Source organism: Limanda limanda, chromosome 8 (genome assembly GCF_963576545.1).
Source record: "Limanda limanda chromosome 8, fLimLim1.1, whole genome shotgun sequence".
Taxonomy (NCBI): Eukaryota; Metazoa; Chordata; class Actinopteri; order Pleuronectiformes; family Pleuronectidae; genus Limanda; species Limanda limanda.
Genome location: NC_083643.1, coordinates 10,614,982 through 10,634,306, shown reverse-complemented (window position 1 = coordinate 10,634,306; position 19,325 = coordinate 10,614,982). Strand labels below are relative to the sequence as shown.

Genomic DNA, 19,325 nt, shown 5'->3' with positions numbered 1-19,325 from the left:
GTGTGGGGTAGAAAGACAGAAATAACCAAACAGAAGGTCAAGGAAGAGGACGAGGAGGAGCCGCACCATCGCTCTCCTCGCAGGTATTCACCAGAGAGAGGAGCATCCATTTGAAGAGGAAGCACTGCAATCTGTACAGCTGTGCCACTGGGGAATGGCTCACCTTCACAAGCCCAGTGGAGCGGAGGAAGAGAGGAGGGGGAAAAGGGAGGAGGGAGATGACGGAGGGAGGTTAAGGGAGGAGAGGAGACGCAGGGTTTGACAGGCCCGGCTGGGCAGGATGGATGTGTGTGAAGGGGGAGAAGCGCAGACGCAGCAGGATGGCAGGTTCTCCTGGGGCTGCAGGCTCATTCTGCCGCCTGGCTGTCTGCGAGCCGCCCAGACTGGAGGCTGGAGCTTGGAGGCCCAGTCTGGCAGAACTGATACACAGGAGAGCTGCCAGCCCAGTGTCGGCCAACGTGACTTTATTTGTCAATTATTTGTAATTAAGACTTGTGAAAATCGGTCCTAATTTACTCGGTTTTAAGCAGAAATTATAGTTTTTCCTTTTGAGTTCATGTTGCCTGCAGTTAAAGATGCTTCTGGCTCCCTTAAAGGCTGCTTTTGTGTGGAGACACATTTCTGAAAAGACCGTGAGTAATGAAAATGTGGCCAATGAAAGGAAGAAATGTCCCCATAAAAACCTCTACACTGATTTAAAAACACAGATCAAATAGCTTATGTGATCAAGTTGAAAAATACCATTTAATCATTGTACTCCTACATATCACGAAGATATACACATGTCGATTGAGCACTAGATACAGAGATCTTCAATCGTATAATTCCAGAAATTTTGGTCTGTCTCTGAGTAGTGGTAAACTTGACACATCATTCACAGTTTCAGAATGAAAAAAATCTGCAACCAGCATCACCTCAGTTCAAACACGACACTGAAGTGCAAGGTCCCCAGTTGATACTGACTTTGTCACATTGGGAGAAAAATAAGACAATCAGCGTCTGACCTCCCCGACACCCTCATCTTGAAAAAGTGTTCACGGAAATGGCCTCTGGATGATGTAAGATTTAGTTGTGCAGAAGGATCTGACCCGGCGAATTAATGATAGCCACTTTCGCATTGATTGCGGCGGGGCAGAAAGCTTATTTGCGCGGCACCGGGCTGGTTTTTCTGCGGGACAAAGCTATTTCCTGGAGTGCTGATATCCTCATTTACACCAGGGGTCTACGGGTCCTGGGAAATTGAAATGGAGATAGAAATGTTGGTGTAGCTGCTCATGAGTGCAGCTGAGTCACGCCTCTCCAAAGTCGGAACCAGAATGAATTATATGGTACGTGTGTGTTCCTGTGTGTGTGGGTGTGTGTGTGTGCCAGCGATAATAACAGAGCACTGTGGGTCATTAGTCACCCTGTGCTCTGAGTCTGCACTACTGGCTTCTCTTTACACTCCTCACTGGTCACTGCCAGAAGTTTCTTTCTCAAATGTTGTAGCTGTGTCGCTCCAATCTCCATCATGTCTTTACCTTCCTGTAGGAGGTAAATCTTTAGCAAAATATCTAATTAAAAATAACCCAAAGACAAAATTGCTAATCAATATAAAGGAAAGTGGGACTGCAGAGCTAATTTAGCAAGATTACAGTTACATAAAAACATAATAACATCCGTGTCTTTTGTATTTGTGAAACAATTAACCGATGATTTCAATCAGTTGTTGCAGATGAATGGCTCAGACAATCAACGGACAAATGGTCTGAATAGTTGTTTTAGTTCAGTTGCCAGTATTACATATCTTTATCAACAAAATAATTGGTCATTTGAATAAATTATTTTAGTATATTGTTAAAAAACAGATCGTTTTTGATTCAAATTGCAGAAAACAGACTGGAATCTGTTTTTACGTCCTCCAAAGTAATATTACAGTAAAGTTAGAGGTGATAGTGAAAGGATAGACTTGTACTCATAAACTCCAGAGAAAGTCGCCCTTTTAATGCACAGACAGTATATACTAATAAATGAAACATAAAAACTTACGATTCAAGAGCAGAGTATTCCACAAGTGAACTGCTCATTTCACAGTGTCCATGTTTTTCATTTTACATTCTATAATCATTCAGAATTCATGCTCTGAATGGGTAATTCAGTCAGAAACCTTCCACTGATGAATGCAGGCTTCTGACGAAGACACAAAAAGTCTGAACAAAAGCCCAAATACAACTGTGGCTTTCTCAGGGGGGACAGCCCTGATTTGTGGGATTCTCTGCAGGAATAAATCTGTGAACAGGAAGAGCGGCACTGAACACTGTGACATGATGGTAATTATAATTTAGCATGGAAAGACATTCCTCTTCATCTGACTTCGGTTGGAACCCCCCCGGTGCAGCGGCAAAGAAGAACTGGAATTCTGTGACTGCTTTTAAAATGACATTAGTTAAGAAGCAAACACTCGTCTAGATCGTGCTCATCTGATGCGAATGTCAAACACTTCAAGCCGGTAATGTGACGAACTTTGAACCTGACGAGTGTGCACAGACGGATGTGGGAGTCTACACGTTGGCTCAGTTTGAGTGGAACTGACATAAAAATTGCTTATCAAAAGTTTCCTGTCAGTCCAGGAGCTGAGTGAAGCATCAACATTTTTATGTTTACAGTCTCTTCAGCCCACTCACCACATCAGTGTTCCAAATGTGATTTTTATGAATCTGATTAACATTTACCTTATCTCTTTCCTAACTGCTGAGCAATGAAACTCAAGACGATGTATTTAACAGTAAAGTGCCCCCCCACACTCTTACATCTTCCACTAGTTTGTGAACTGCTGTTTTGAGTTTGGCCAGCGCCATACCAGATATTATTAGGAGCGGAGATATTTCGTATAGGCATGTAAAGAAACCGTTTTTGCAACCAAAGAAGTTGCCCTCTCCTTGGCATCAAAGAGAATACAAGTTTCAGGCACTTCTGCATTGGCCTTACCTTCCAGGGTTCAGGTTTGGGTTAGTCTACATCCTTTAATATGAATATATATAGATATATTTCAGGGTCTATGACTCCACATCGTACCATATTATTTTGCCTCACACTCACATGAAGAATTCAGCCAGAGCGGTTGTTAGACTTCAGGTTGACTGACAGAAATGTCACGATGTGTCTGAATGTGCTGCTGTGTCCTGACCTGGTCCCTTCTGCCTCGGTCCCTAGCCGGCTGCAGCCACAGTTGTTCAGTCACTTGTGGCCCAGATGAGAGCGGCTTCACATCAATGGTGCCAAAAAGAGAAATGTAACACGCTTTCACTGGGCTGTAACCTCCTTGTTATTTCACATTATATTGTGTGTGAGTGAGTGTGTGTGTGTGTGTGTGTGTGTATGTCTGTGTGTGTGTTAAGGGAAACTCCAAAATGTTACTTACTGATTTGAAGTGAGGGAAAGTTTTCTTTTTCATTAAACTGGCGAGACTAAAATGCACTGCACTTATTGATGAATGTGACTGAAATGTTCTTTGTGCCTGATAAGCTGTGTCTCAAGTGGCACCTGATGGAGAAGGTTCACGATAGAATCGCATTTTTTCTTATCAATGACCTGAAATCCAACTGGGAGAATGAACACAGATTCCGGTACTCAGAGAAATGGCCGTGTATAGATGCTGTAGATAAGCAGAATATGTGAGTGTATTGCAAATGCATGTTTTAATCTTCGCATGCATTCTGCAAAGGGACTGATTAGAAATATTCCGTATTCAGCACAGGAACCTAGAGGTCCACTGCGCTGATATTGACTGTGACAGAGCTCAATGTTAAGTGTATTCCCATAAGCTTGAGAAAAAGTGCACATGAGGCAAATCCACCTTATCAGAATTGGCTTCAATCAGACCCATCTTTCAAGGAAAAACACTGGCCCCAGTGGTTGGTTTGCAGCCATTCTAGTAATTGACTCTACACTACTTACATTAATTTGCAGCCTGTGATATATATATATTTATATATGTAACGCCAGTAATTTAATGGAAGACGCTACAGCAGGCGCATGAATGTGTGAGAGACTGCACTTGTAGAAAAGCACTCAGGCAGCTTCTTTAGCACATCGCAGATAGAAATGTCAGCAGCACAGCAGAGCTCATTGATTTCTACACAGCCAGCCAACCCTTTCCCTTCTCTCGCTTCCCTCCCTCTTTACATGCTGCCCTTCCTTTATTTATGTTTCCTATTCACACAAAACACACATCAACACAGGGCTGCACGGAAACAGGCTCGTTTTGCTCTATGTACACGGCAAATGTGTTGTGCGTCGCAGGGTTGTTGGGATATTTGCTGTTGTGCTGTTGTGTTGTTGGTGTCCACTGAGCCTTTGCACTGCCATCTTTTGGACTAATTACAGCTGTAACACTGGGGCTCGGCTAACTGGGAGAAGCTCATTATTTTACTCTGTAAAAGAGGATAATTGACTGTTTTCAAATGAAGGGTAATTATTTGTTTGCATCTCAGCTCTAATTCTGCAAGTTGCCTGCCTCAACTGCATTCAGCGGCTCAGGGGACTTGTTTTCTTGGGAGCGGAGCCATAAAAAAAACATGGTTTTGGCTAATTATGTGGCTGAATAGAAACAAATGAACAAAATACCCATGAAGACCCTTATAAAATACAGGCAGTAAGAGAGGTGCGAAAGCTAATTCAGACCATTTAATACATTTTCCTTAATAAGAAATAATGAGCCATGGGCCCAGCAGCAGTGGGAAAAAGCACAAAGAACTTGAAAGTAAAGAGATTCTAAATTACAGTGTGTCCGGCAAGACCTATTCCTATTCCGGAAGAGACGGCCACAGTGGAATATGGAAGAAAGGAAGGAAAATTAAAGTGATGCAGGAGAAAGAAATACATCACAGGAGGACAGATGAGCAGAGGTTAGAAACTGAGATGAAATTGGCTACAATAGGAATGTGTCACACAAGACAGAGGAGGGCAGATATATGGTGCCCCGACTGATGCCTGACATTTGGCAAATATTACCATTTACTAAATTCATACAGTTGTGTTACTTTAAATGACCACTGCTTTGTAACCCTAATCAAAGATGGTATCGCTCCTTTTAATTCTATGCTTGAATAAAAATATGGTGAATCTCACGCCTTGATGTGGCGGGTTATACGTTAGATGAGAGTAAAAAAGATAAAATGGCCCGAATATGTGAAACTCATGCATTTGCTACAGACGCAAAATAAAAAAGGGTAGAAGAAGATGTATTCCGGATGTAGCTTATTTCTCTGGTGAGATTTTTCAGTGAGAAGATAAGGGACAGAGCATGGAGAGAGGGCTTATCTAAACACTCCCACACACACACACACACACACACACACACACACACACACACACACACACACACACACACACACACACACACACACACACACACACACACACGATAGTCAGAGTGGCACTGACACATGCAGCCAACATCTCGATCTCTCAAAAAAGATGCTGTTCAAAGTTATTCATACATGTGCCAAAGACGCACACACACACACTCACCAAAGACTCAAAGCCATGGCCTTGAGAAAGGGAGACCGAGACAGATAAAAAGACATTGCATTTGAGGGAGTGTGTGTGTGTGTGTGTGTGTGTGTTTGTGTGTGTGTGTGTGTGTGTGTGTGTGTGTGTGTGTGCGCGCGCGTGTGTGTGTGTGTGTGTGTGTGTGTGTGTGTTTGTGTGTCAGAGAGAGCAAGACTTATTCAATATTTCAGATCACTCCTTGACTTCTTAATTTCAGATTTATCCCTGTGAGTCGATTCGAAGTCTCAAATCCCCGTCTGGGTTCAAGAAATGTGCTAACCAAATTAGTAAACACCCAACTTTAACTACGCTTCACCGGAGCATCGAATATGCATGGACTCAATTGCGATGCTTCAGCACACCGGGCAGGTTTCTCCCAACATTAGTAATGTCAGCGATCACACAGTTAACCTGCTATGATATCGCAGCGCAACGGTCAGGCCAGGCATCTCTCCATGAAATGTTGCAGCCACCATTTATTGAAAGAAGAAAAAGAAGGTTGAGAGGGGGAGAAGGAGGCAGAGGAGAGAGAAGTGGAGAGAGGAGAGAGGAGAGAGGAGAGAGGAGAGAGGAGAGAGGAGAGAGGAGAGAGGAGAGAGGAGAGAGGAGAGAGGAGAGAGGAGAGAGGAGAGAGGAGAGAGGAGAGAGGATGGGAGGTAGACGAATACACATTAAGATAAACAGAGATGTTCTTGAAGCTGGGGCCATGTGAGGTATCTTCCCTTTTCCACAAAGACAAGCAGAGGACGTGACGATGCATGAAAACAACCTCTAGAGGCTTGAGATTAAACTGGGTTCATTTTCCAGCCAATGGGATCAGAGCAGAATAAACAGACATTATGAACAGATGAACAGGATCAATGCTCTTTGGATCAAAAGAAGCGATGGAAAGAAATGTGGAAGCAATGGTGAGTGCACGGGACGAAGAGTTAAGATAATGAAGCATAGCATTATGCAAATGAGAAGAAAGAAAAAGACAGCTGCAGAGAGAATTGGGGAAAAGAAAAATATATGTATTTTGAAATGCTACTGTTTGGTATTCAGAGGTGTTGTGCTGTTCAACCCGAGCACTGTTGGCCTTTGCTTCATGCCTGGAGGCAGCATGTCACCCTGATTGCCACATCGTTCAAAATTCTGTTCTTAAACGAATAGCATACACAAACTGCATTTGACTCTGTTAGGCAAAAATAAAAATCTCTCCTCCTCCTCTTTCTCCTCCTCCTCCACCCATCATTTATGTCGGTATATCACCCTTTGCTCCTACATGACTTTGTTCCAACCTGTTGGCTGCAGAGCCACGGACGAGTGCACTTTTGCCCACGAAATAAAAAGCCTGCAACTTGTTAGTATAGTAACCACTGACCATGAGAAATCAATGTGGAGTGCACCCAGAGGGCTGTCCTATTGATTTTTCATAGACTCGGATCAGTCGATCTATCAATGGATGCGAGTGGGGAGGCAGAATCAGAGACGCTCTGTGGGTGTGCAGCAGCAGTGATGGACTGCTGCAAATGAAACGTTCAAAACGTCCTCTGCCAAGTACGTGCCCTTCACTTCAAGGCCTCAGCTCGAGAAGATGGAAGCTGTCAGCACCTTCGGATGTGCAGCAGCAACATGCAACCCTACAGCGAGAGAAAAATGTAGAAACTAAACCCCAAGAGACAAGTGACCTCGCACTATTGCTTAAAACATCCCAGAGCGGTGAACAATCTGCGCTCACAAGCCCTCATCGACACATATACCAACCCACTCACACCTCTGAATGTCTGTCTTCCACCCTCCACGTGTGATGAGGTCAACACAGAAAGACAACTCCAGCCTCCAGCTGTCCCCTCCGGCGCGTTCCTCAGACGGTGGCCTGCTTAACAGCGCTGGGATTCTGTGAGGGTTCCTGGATTATGCATTTGCGGAGTGTAACTTAGCCCCGCTGCTCTTTTCCACATCACCTATGCTGAACAGCCTCTGTCAGGCTTCATCACCCTGGTTTTTGGGAACTGAAGCAAATAGGTTCCACTTCCAATTCCATTCAGCTCTCGTCAGTTTAATTCCTTCTCTCCTCGTGTCTTTCACTCAGTGCACCCGTGACTTCTCCCCTGGCTCCATCTATTAATGCCGACACACTCAGTGCTTACATTTGACCTCCCTCCACATGTTGAGACCCTTATTAAAATCAGTCTTGTCTTCCTATCGGCTCAATGTAACCTGGATGGAAAACCTGACAGATTCAGACTGTATGTGACACGCATACATTTACAGAGTATTCTGAGCTCTATATATATTATATAGGAATTGGGTGTTGCGATCTTCACTTGCCGACTACCACAGTCCTGATGACATGCCACACTGCCATGGGTTGAAAGGTGGAGTACCGGGGGTGTGTCGCTGGCACTCCAGCAGCACCCTGCAATTTTGGCGACGACTGCCTGTCTGTTCAGATGGGCTCAACAATAGAAAGTGCATGACACGCCTCTATTATTCAAGTCTTTTTTGATGGATGCAGGCGCTCGTCATGGAAACCTCTCCAGCACCACGACAACAGCCTTTTAATTGTGTGCCTGTTTTACAATTACTGCACATTGTTCAGTGACTAATTACAACAAATTAAATATAAAAAATCATTTTTCAAATTATGCATAAAGGCCGGCAAAACTGAGTAAATATTAGTGTTTGATTCTTCAAAAGGAAAATGCAACTTGTGTAACAATATAACCCTTGTATACATTTTAACTAAACATTTTAATCCTAATTTCACAGCATTATTTCCAACTGCAAACAATGAGGTTATTGTTATCATGGGTCATGGTTATTCCAATTAAGCACCAGGAAGCACCATAGTAACCATGGTAGGTCTTCAGTATATAAAAGACACATCGTCTTATCTTTGCAGCGTGATTAGCCTGAGGATAATATTTTCACCTGTGTATCTTCCACCTCCCCCATAAAGAACGTTAGTTCACTCTGACAGTGCCTCATGTGCACGGGCGCACTGCTTCAGCTGAGATGATAATTATAACCAACCACTGATACACCCACTAACAATGTGTGATAATGGATTCTTTCTAATTCCAACCTCTTGTCATGTGAGCTCTGCTTCTCCAATCTCAAAGTTCAGATCCTGTTAAACAGGAGCACATGTATTATCTGGCGTTGAGTAGACAGACAGGCAGACATATGTCTTTGTTTTTTGCAGTGGGCGATAAGAGGTTCTTTTTAAAGCAATTACCGAATATAAGTGGATATCATACAGGTGACAGTTACTGATTTTCTTTCTCATTAAAAGAAACATTACATTTTCTGATTAGTAAAAATAACTGAATGGTTAGATTTAGTGTTGCGTTGGTAACACAAATCTCTGTACAAGAACTTTGCTTAAAAATACCATATATGTAAAAAACTGAATAAGACAGCTTATCAAACATTCTTTGTTGGCTAGTGAAATGCAGCCTTATCAAGAGTTAATGACACGAAAGACCTGGTTTATTTATTTTTTTTACCTGTGCATGTGTTTTCCTAAATTACACACACAAGGACAAGTGAGCACACAATCTTTAATAACATTATCAGCATAATTAACATGCTACATTAATTTTCCTAAAAGATACATAAAAGGATTAATTAAAATGTTCCATTACGCCTGAAGCATGAAGTTATTTTGAGCATTGTATGTACACACACCACAAATTAAAAATATTACACAAACAAGATGCGATCAAAACAAGATGCGATCAAAAGATGGGGCAAAGAATCAGCTCAGCTCCGCAATCACGGCAGCGAGTTGCACACCTGACCTCTATAGCAAAATACATGGTGCGCTGCTTAAAGATAACAGGGTTTCAATCTACAGAGTTCTATCAAATGTGACACAACATATTCTTCCGTTGTCTGTGCATGTTTGTGCTCTCAAAGAAAAAGTACAGCGGCCTCCTGAATCGACAAGAAGATTCTCAGCACCTCATTGTTCCTTTCTCTAGAAGAATCAAGGGCGACAACGTGCTGCGACCATGAGAGCGCACGAGGTGTACGTCTTTGAACTCGGCCTCGTTCAAATTCATGAAAGCCTATGCCCTCTCCTTGAACCTCAAACTCACAGACGGTTTAGGACAACAAAACACAGCACCTAACAGCTGTGATATGCCGCAGCTGAAATATGACAGGCGCTGCTGAGATTTATTTCTATATTTTTCAAATGAGAAGAGCGGTTTGTCCAGAGACCTCCAGCTGCCTCAGGGAGATGACCCTGGTACCACCTTGACTCTTTGACACCAGCTAATGATGCGAAGCACGTTTACTGTCAGAGGAGAGGCTCCTTGTTTGATACTCTTGAGAAATCATGCCGTTCTGCTGTTTCAGATCATATGAAGACGCGTCCTCCCACTCCCCTGAAATGAAGCCAACCATCTTGCATATTTGGAGCCAGTAGCAATCAGGGGATGGATCCTCAGTAGCAAGGTCCTGCCGATACATGTGCTCCAACAATCGTTAAATCGAGATGTTATAACAACTAACAAATATAAATTGTATGTGACTTATTTGGGGGTCTGTGTCCCATCCCCTTACTTGGAGGATGTGGTTATTATGACATATACTTCATCCAGCCAACATAAAGATGCTTTGGCTTCACTTTAGGGCAGCTGTCAAGATGTCAGTTTTTATTTCCAGTCAATGTTGGTGTACCTCCAGCTCCTCCATTGCAGCACTGGTGAACGATATTGGAAACTCAGGTTACATGACAGGAGGATCATCGTCTCAATCCCTAACGTCCCCCAAAGAGACCCAGAGGAACACCGATCTCTACCAACAGTCTTTCCAGAAGATGCAGAGACCCTGCAGACTTCAGTGGAGCCAGGTTCTATAAAAGGGGTTTTCTGCACACTGCACATCACCATACAGCGGAGAACAGTCTCTCATTGCATTTCAAGCAGGTCTCCAGGCACTCAAGCTTGGCTGACTGGGATGTGTCCATACCAGCTTGAACCAGGAGAAACAGGTGCTCATCATGGGCCAGGTTTTTTTCGCTCTACAAAGCAGCGCAGATGTTGATTCATTCCACAGCTGCTGCACATGTTCGAGGAGACGCCAAGCGGCCTGAAGTCGAAAGGCTGTTCTACGGCCGGCAGAGGTCCGTCAATCCCTGCACACCCCCTCCGACACAGGTGAAAACAGAACAGCAGGTCCGTCTACTCTGTGTTGCTGTAATGAGTGCATCTGGGTATTATACAACAGTAAACCGGTGCTAGAGCAGAGAGGCAGACAGACTGTTAACAATCGAACCCTCATTGTTTTGGAAGTGGTTGGTATCTCAGTAACACAGCTCACTTATCTCCATCCCCTCCACTGATGTATGAAGTTTCCACTCTCAAAACTTCCGTGTAGAGCAGAGAGAAAAAGACAAGGGCAAGAATCCCTTCAAAATGCATTTAGTGGAACTTTTCAGTTTTTCTTTCCCAAAGTTTCGTCAGACAAAAACTTTTTTCTGTTTACTCAGCTGTTCATATCCAACCGATTTTCTTATCTCCACAGCAGAGTTAATGAATCTGTCTACACCAGGAGAGAAATCGGCTATTTCCACAGACCGCCTGCCACAGGTTTCATCTTGGAAATAACTGATCTCCTGCAGTGAATATGGCTGCTTATCATCCAACATTTCCTCATCCTCCATTCCGGCGTTTACACTGTTCACTTCACCTGCTGCTACACTTCCAGCCTCGATTGTCTGATAGAGGATCACTGTTTCCTTCTGTCCGTCCACTGCCTTCATTTTCTTCCACAGCCTGTATCTTGGAACCATCAAAGCTCCAATCCTTCGCCTCATCATTATTCCTTATACCAGGGTGTGGGGCTCCCGTGGCATTCTCCTCCTGTTTCATGCTGCACCACCTGTCAGCAGCTGCTAACAGCGCTACCAGCAGCCTGATGCTCACAGACTGCCTGCCCCCTTACATGTACTGCTGCCCACAGCCTGTTCTTTGTAAGGGCAAGATGAGTGTGGACAACATCCCAACACTCAAAAAACACTCTGCTGCCATAGCCATGAACAGCATAGAAACCGTGTTCATATTAACCTTTGAAAAACACATCTAAGACTTTGTGCAGGGTCTTTCAGATACATGAAGGTCTGTCTCTAGAGAGATACGCTGGTGTCTTTACAGCCGAGACAAACTCTTAAACACTGGCTGGAAAACAGCTTTCTCTTTCCAAGTCAGTTATCCAGCAGTTCATTGGAATGAAGAGGAGGAGCCTTGACACAATGATCGGTTTTAGGACGGACACACAGCTGATGGCCACAAAGAGATAATACGACAAAAGGCCTAGCTAGACTTACCCGTGAACCGAACACTCTTTTCAGAGAAAAGCCACAATGGCTTTATTCATCCAGGAGCCTTACAAAGGTTTTTCCTTTCCAGGCGGGGTATCTAAAACTATGCTGAGAGTTCTCTACCATAATCTCTGTCATTTGGTTTCCATGCCTCCTGCCCGATATCTGCAGGCAGAGAATCACAGCAGCAGCAGAGGGAGGAGGACAGAGGACAAGATGAAGGACTGATACTGACTGATGTCTGTGTTTCTCATTCTTTCTGAGCTTTACTCAGTATTTTGATGTCAGGAATAATATTTATTTTGCTGATATATAGTGGCATTGCTGCTGCTTTAGAAAAAATATTTTCTTATATTCAAACTGTTAATCAATTTTAATCCAGTTCATAATTCGTTCTTTTCGAAAATGACATTTTCAAAAAGTGCAAGCATCAGGATGCATCAATGGTAATTGCATAACCACACTGCAGCCCCTTCAATTAGAAAAAGATCAAATCAAACCATCACCATACCCCAGAACCAGGATGGCACTTAAGCTCCCTGGAAACCAAGGGAGACGGCACGTGGAATGTTTTCAAGGCAGTTTTCTAGTTCTCCTACAGTGAAAAGAACCTTTAAGGAGTTAATCTCCTTCTACCTTCACATGATGGACAAGGTGAAAAGGTGAAAGAAAATTCCCCACATTGACAAAACTCACTTCAGCAGATCGATTCACACAGCTTTGAAAAGAGAAGCTTTGCACTTGGCTGCAATAATTATATGAACAATGAATTAGGCCATGTAGATCAAGGATTCAGAATTGCCATTCCCCAATTGAATTCGTGCTGGTATCTTTTGCAGAGTAAAATTACAGCAAACCCATTTGATAAGGCTACAAAGGGAAACACATACCTCTGAAATAAACATATGGAAGATCCATCTTGATACTAAGATTGCATGATTGTTTTCTTAGAGACTGTTACATCCACAAAAGCCAAAATAATGCACGGAAGCTGTTGATCTCAAATTCAGCTGAAAGATTTCTTCAGAAAGATATTAATATCATATTTTGAAAAGATTTCCACTACAGAAATGTAATTTAACTAAATGACTTGTGGAATTTAAGTTATTTTTATCAGTGAAAGTCATTGCATCAATGTAAATGACCACTTGAGTGTTTGATAATACGACAGTGTGGGGATGCAAGTTAATTATGAGAGAAAAGGATGAATAATTGGAAGCATTCATGAAAACTAAATAGCTGGTAGCCAATAGGTTTTTTTCTTCAATGAAGGTCGATAATTGTTGCAAAGATGAAACTTATATTTCATTCAATCAAAGTCTCTTTTTCTAAATTGTGTGGCTTCTCAAAGGTAAACTGAACAGACATTCCCTCAGCTCATTACTGTGCACAAATGTACTTAGGCTTCCAGAGCCCTTCTGGTGCTGGCAGATACATCGAAGCCTCTTTGCGATAACCAAAGCGCTTTTGGACATTCACCTCCGCAGCTACAGTACACCTCCAGCCTCGGGGGGAGAACTGTCAGAGATTGAGACTTGGGGTGTTTGTGTATTGAGAAGTTGAGCTTTGCATAGTTTCACGAGAGCCTAAAATAACCTCTGTATGGGAGCTGGCTTCGTTCCCAAATCTGATCAAAGCGCCGGGCTGATATGAGTCACCGCACAAATTCTAAGAAACAAAAGGCAAGACAAATACAGAATCGCATTATCCATGTAAGCATATGTCATCGCAGATGGATATTATTCTGACATGAGAAAAACAACAGCTGAAGACGGTGTCACGGGAAAATAAGTGTCCCTATCGTCTGTGTATACTTGCACTTCCATTAAAAGGCTTCGACCACCCACACCAGAAATGGTAGGCTGCAAGATCTAGATTGTTTGATCACTCCATTTATTAATTGTTGTTTGTTGTGCTTTAATTTACTGTCGGCGAGGGGTAAATCTGGATTGCTCAGTATTGTTAAGTCGATTGGTCAAAGAAAGCAACCAAGCATGAATTAAGCTATTAAAGAGCTTAATCATATTGCATTCAGCCACGCCAGGTCTGTCTGTTGTGATCCCATTCAATGCAAAATAGCTGCACACTGGAAAGGGCACGACATTTACCGCGATTCAATCTCAACAACGAAAATTGATCAATAGAGGCACAGATTTACTGACGAAATGTCTATAATCATTTCTACAAAGAAGGGCAAACACGGTCTGACGACAGGGAGCTGGAGAAAAATAACATTTGTGAGAGGGAGAAACTGAGTGCAGCCGTATTACTTTTTTCTTTATGATTTAAGTGTTTAAACATATAAAACTGCAGCAAGGTGTTGAAACCAAATGCAGCAGGGAACACACAGAGACTAAACTACCAGTCACATGCTGTGGGTGTATGCACTGAAACCACCAGAGAACAGAGCACTTATTATAAAGGACACCTGGGCAAGGTCCCATGATAGCCTTTGTAACAATGATAAATGGCTGAAGCCTTCTGCTAAGCTACATCACGTGACTAGCACCTTTAGGATTTTTTGCTCAGGACGGGAGCATGCAGTTTGAGGTTTCCTGCAAAAATAGAACAGGAGATTAACATCCTGCGAACCACTACATTTTCCAAAATCCTATTTTGTTTTTCAATTTCCTCTCACACATCCATAACAGAGACAAAGACATTTTCTGAAGGCTGGATCAAAGGACAGCCTGGCGCACTGCACTGTTTGCTTCTTTTTTGGTAATTTATTTTTTTCACAAACCCCCTACAACCACAAACAACAACAATGGAGCTGGCAGCAGAATGCCAAGAGGTTTATGATGAAAAACCAGAAGAGTGGAGTTTCAGTCATTCTTGACAGCCTCCATGAGCATGAAAGCTCAAAACAAAGTGTGTGTGATCGCTGCCCAACAAAATTCCCTTCCCGCCTTGCCTTAGAGGGATGGTCCGATCATGTCAGGCCCGCTATGATGATCGTCACTGTTTGCCTCATAAATAAACCAGAAGCACAGGGCCTTAATTGTAAGAAAAGAGCTATTTGTGAACATGAATGGAGAGCTTACTGTATCTCAAGCAGTGATTGTGTGTAATCGGATTTGGAAATGTTTCAAAGAATCTCTTAATATGTACTGAGATTGGTAAACGTGTATAGAAATCTTCAAATGTGAATCCAAGGACTCCTTATGGATTTTGAAAGATTTCTTATGGGTGTTAATGGTATATGATTTTCATAGTATGGAAACAAAAATAAAATATGGTAATCGTATCGGGGTGTGTAGTGTAAGTAATATTTGCATCCATTGCTTGAGTAAAAGTAGAAGTACAAAAATGAACACTGTATAAGTAAGTAAAGGTCCTGCATTGAAAAGTAAATATCATCAGGAAAATGTACGTGTAATAATAATATTATAATAATAATAATAATAATAATAGTCAATGAATAAAAAATGTCCCTTGTTACCTGTAACTGTTATATTGTATATTTACATTACTGTTAATTATGCATTAATGTAAAAGCAGGATTTTACTAGTTAGTTGGTTGGAGTGCAGCACTTTCAAGCTATTTTCATACATTGCAACTAATGATTTTTTTCATTATGGAATAATCTGCTGCTTATTTTCTCCATTAAGGATTGATTGTTAGATTTGGGGAAATTATGAAAATTTGCCATCGCAGCGGCTCGAAACATCCATCACAATATCTGCCAATTTGTTGTAGGTGTTGAGCCTGTCTGTTCCTTTCACACACACATACACACACGCACACCTCTGTCAGCCCCCCCTGAGTTATGAAGGTTTGTGTGTGTTTCTTTATGGGGTCAGATCGGGGTCAGTGTATGTTTGTAATTCAGCAGTTATGGAAAGAACAGGACACAGATATCGCTGGGAGCCGAGATGTGGAAAATAAAGTCAATACGATTTTAAACACGACACGTACTTTGATCTGCTTGGAGGGATGGCGTTCTCCAAGGTGGGCAAACCTGTTAGATGCGTTTCCTCCTTCGGCAGCTGCTTTGTCATTTCATATTTTGCAAACTGGATTCTGATTCCTCTAGGAAAAACCCCACCGTCATGTTTGAGATATCAAAAGTAATCCCACGCTGTTTATTCTGGTTCCTTTTTTCGGGGATGGAGGTTGGTAATATCAGTCTTTCTTTGTGTCTGTCTGTGTGTGTGTGTGTGTGTGTGTTTGTGTGTGTGTGTGGCATCAGACAGGCAGTTGATGAGGAAGGGAGATGTATATACAAAGCTAACAATCTCTGTTTGGTCACAATTAGACAAAATGTTCATCACAGCACGTCAGTGTGTGAACAAATTTGATTATTTGTTTGACGTGCTGCCATCTGTGCATATCAACACGTAGGTGCGTTTTTGATTAAAAAGGTATAAGCAGCTTTAGTTATTGTAAATGCTCATGACTACTGACTTAACGCTAATGTGGAAACTGCGATAACAGCACTGGGTTGATCGGTATTAACTTTTTCCCTCACTGCCTCAGGTATAGGCTGGTAGATGAAAAGAATCTGCCTCTTTGTGTGCCATCGCTCTACTCAAGGTCAAGTCAGATTTATTTGTACTGATATAATATTACTACATTAAAATGTCTTCTTTAATTATTTGGTCAAATGGTCTCAAAATGATATTGAAAAACTAGTGCTCACATATATAACCACTAGAGAGGATGATCTTAATTCCTTTCTATCAGAATGTCCTTATAACATCTCTGAATTGCCTTCCTGTGAAATCCAGTAAAGAATTGAAAATACTTTTCCTTCACTACAAAGCCTTTACCGACCGAAATCCATCATATCTTAGAGAGCTCATAGTTTTATCCAACTTTATCCCAATAGTTCGCTCTGCTCTCAAAATGCAGGATTACATGTAAATCCCCCAGTCTCTGTGAGCATAATGGGAGGCAGCTCCCAGTTTGGATCAGAGGAAAGATCTCTACATTTAAGGTTTGGTTTTTAAACTTTTCTCTTTGATAAACATTATAGATTGGGCTGTATAAGTATCACTATTATCATTAGCTCTCCTCTATCCTCCATTTCTCTCTCTTTCTCTCTCTCTCAACCCAACCAGTCAAGGCAGATGGCCGCCCACCCTGAGTCTGGTTCTGCTCGAGGGTTATTTCTGTCTTTCTTTCCACTTTCGCCAAGTGTTTGCTAATTGTGGGAAATCTTGAATTTTCTCTACATTATATTGTACGGTCACGACATAACAGTGTAAAGTGCCTTGTGATAATGTGTGATGTGTTTTGTGCTATGCAAATGGTACTTAATTGAGCCGAAAACTAATTAATCACACACATCCCTGCAATTCACTGGCGGTAAGGGGACTGTAGCTTCTGAGGCACGAAGACAAATGTCCACACACGTGCACATCTTATCTACAGTGGACGTGTAAGTCACAAGCCAGCCAATGGAGAGGCCTGTCTGGGTTGTGACTAATGACTTGCCTGGATTTCCAGATCTTGGAACAAATTGCTTAAGACTAATCACCCTTTAATATCTGTGTACACATGTACAGATTTGTCTGCACATTCACAAATCTCCCTACGCTTGCAAATCTGGAAACAGAAACAGGCGTATGGGTTTTCCCCATAACGCTTATTTATCTCAGTACACAATAAGCTAATGTTTTATACATTTACAAATCTGATTACACACACACACGCGGAATGAGGTTACACAACTCCACTCGCATTTGTGAATAGTTTTGCAATAACAATTTTACTGCACCATCCAGGCTCAAATATTATTCTGCTGAATGCACAATGGCCTGGCTCAATGAAACCTCTGCTGCACAGCTAAAAGTTGCAGTTTGGGGAATTAAATAGTTCTGTATTACAACGACATGCTGCATCAGTTCCACTGTACAACATCTGTTATAGAATCGCTTGCAGCCTCCATTGTGCTAGTAATGCAGCACAGATGGAGGAATGATTCATGGCGGGACAGGGGGGGGGGTGCTTTACAGTAGCTACGAGGGTACACAAAAAATGGGCATGAATCATGCAGTCATATTTCTTATAACAGTATAATATAAACCAGAAATTTATAGCGCTCGCTATTCTATACTACTTCTTAATGAGGACGCATTTAAGCAATTGGTATATTGCTCCTCAACACAAGCCCCGAGTGTATATTAATAAACATGCTTGTCCAGTCTGAGGGAAAAAAGCATTAATCAAGATGTGTGGAAATTGTCTGTCTTATATCAGGTTTAAGGGAGCTGTCTAAGATAATGGTATATTTTACTGGCTTCGTGTGCAGAGGAGAAATTCATGGGAGGTGAAGACAATGAGCTCAGGGCTTCATGTGAAAACAGACAGAGGCTTCTGCATTTGATAAACTAGGCCTACGGAGGTGTCGTTGCTCAGTCCCGGCCTAAATTACTGTATCCCTGAGACACACTCTTTATCAAGAGCTAAGAGCCAGAAGGTGGCGGCGCCATTTGAACAGAAAGCCCCTGGTATGTTCTGGGTCATTTGCTCCATTCTTTAATGTCAGTTTTATTTTAGAGGATATAATCTGTGGAAGCCCCTCTGTCGTTTAGAGAGAGAAGTGCTCAAGCTGCCCACCTTTTGTCCACAAAGGATTCAGAAGAGAAAGTGAAAACGGGAGCCAACGCTGTGGAGGTATTCTGCATTCTAACTCTGCTGAGAACAGTATTCTTTCCACATGGCAGGCGCTCTTTCTACATTATTCAGGCTGAGAGGGATCGGGCTGTATTAGCTAGTACACACGCCTCCTATCCCTGGGTGAGGAGCTGCATGATAGCACCCACGCAACCCATCCACCCATACATCACCTCAGAACCCTCTATTGGTGCCGCATGGATCACTGGCCATTAATTACATAAATATTCAGATTTCAGATGTTAAAATCCACACAGTTTATGAAGTACTTTTAATTTGCATGTTTGTTCGTGCAAGTCACACTGGTCAGGTACTACTTAGTATACAAGCCACAGATATCCGGAGAATAACCAGAGCCTGTCAACAAGAAGCCTGTCCACCCTCTATTAATGCTGTGACTGTGTACAGAAATTAGCTGCAATTTACCTTGAGGGAGGAAAGTACTCAATGAATTTGAGTGAATGGACCTAAACTGTGAATAAATAACTTTCTAGACCTGGCTCTAGACTACAGGCCCCATTAAGTTTAATTTTGGCATACATAGTATTGATTATATATCAGAGTTGAAACTTAAATTACAAAACACATACATAACAAACTAGCACTTCGCTCCTTCACAGGAATGTGAATGAAGTCAAATGACCATCTAAAGGAGGATCATCGTGTTGGATAGCCAAATACAAAATTGGCAAATGTACTCGAGGTTCTGATGGTTGAGGTGGTGCTAAAAACCAGATCCTACGCTCAGACAAAAACATCCTCTGCCAAAAACAAAATGGCAAATGTCACTTAGTAGCTCTCATGGCTGAGTGGGCTCCGGATGTACGGAGGCTTGAGTCCTCACGCAGCGTCCAC

General features: G+C 42.3%; 1 protein-coding gene across 5 annotated transcripts in view; it reads right to left on the bottom strand.

The window, feature by feature from the left end:
* The window catches only part of furinb (furin (paired basic amino acid cleaving enzyme) b), a 75,067-nt gene that overhangs the window by 40,516 nt on the left and 15,226 nt on the right, over positions 1 to 19,325 (bottom strand). The window lies entirely within an intron of this gene.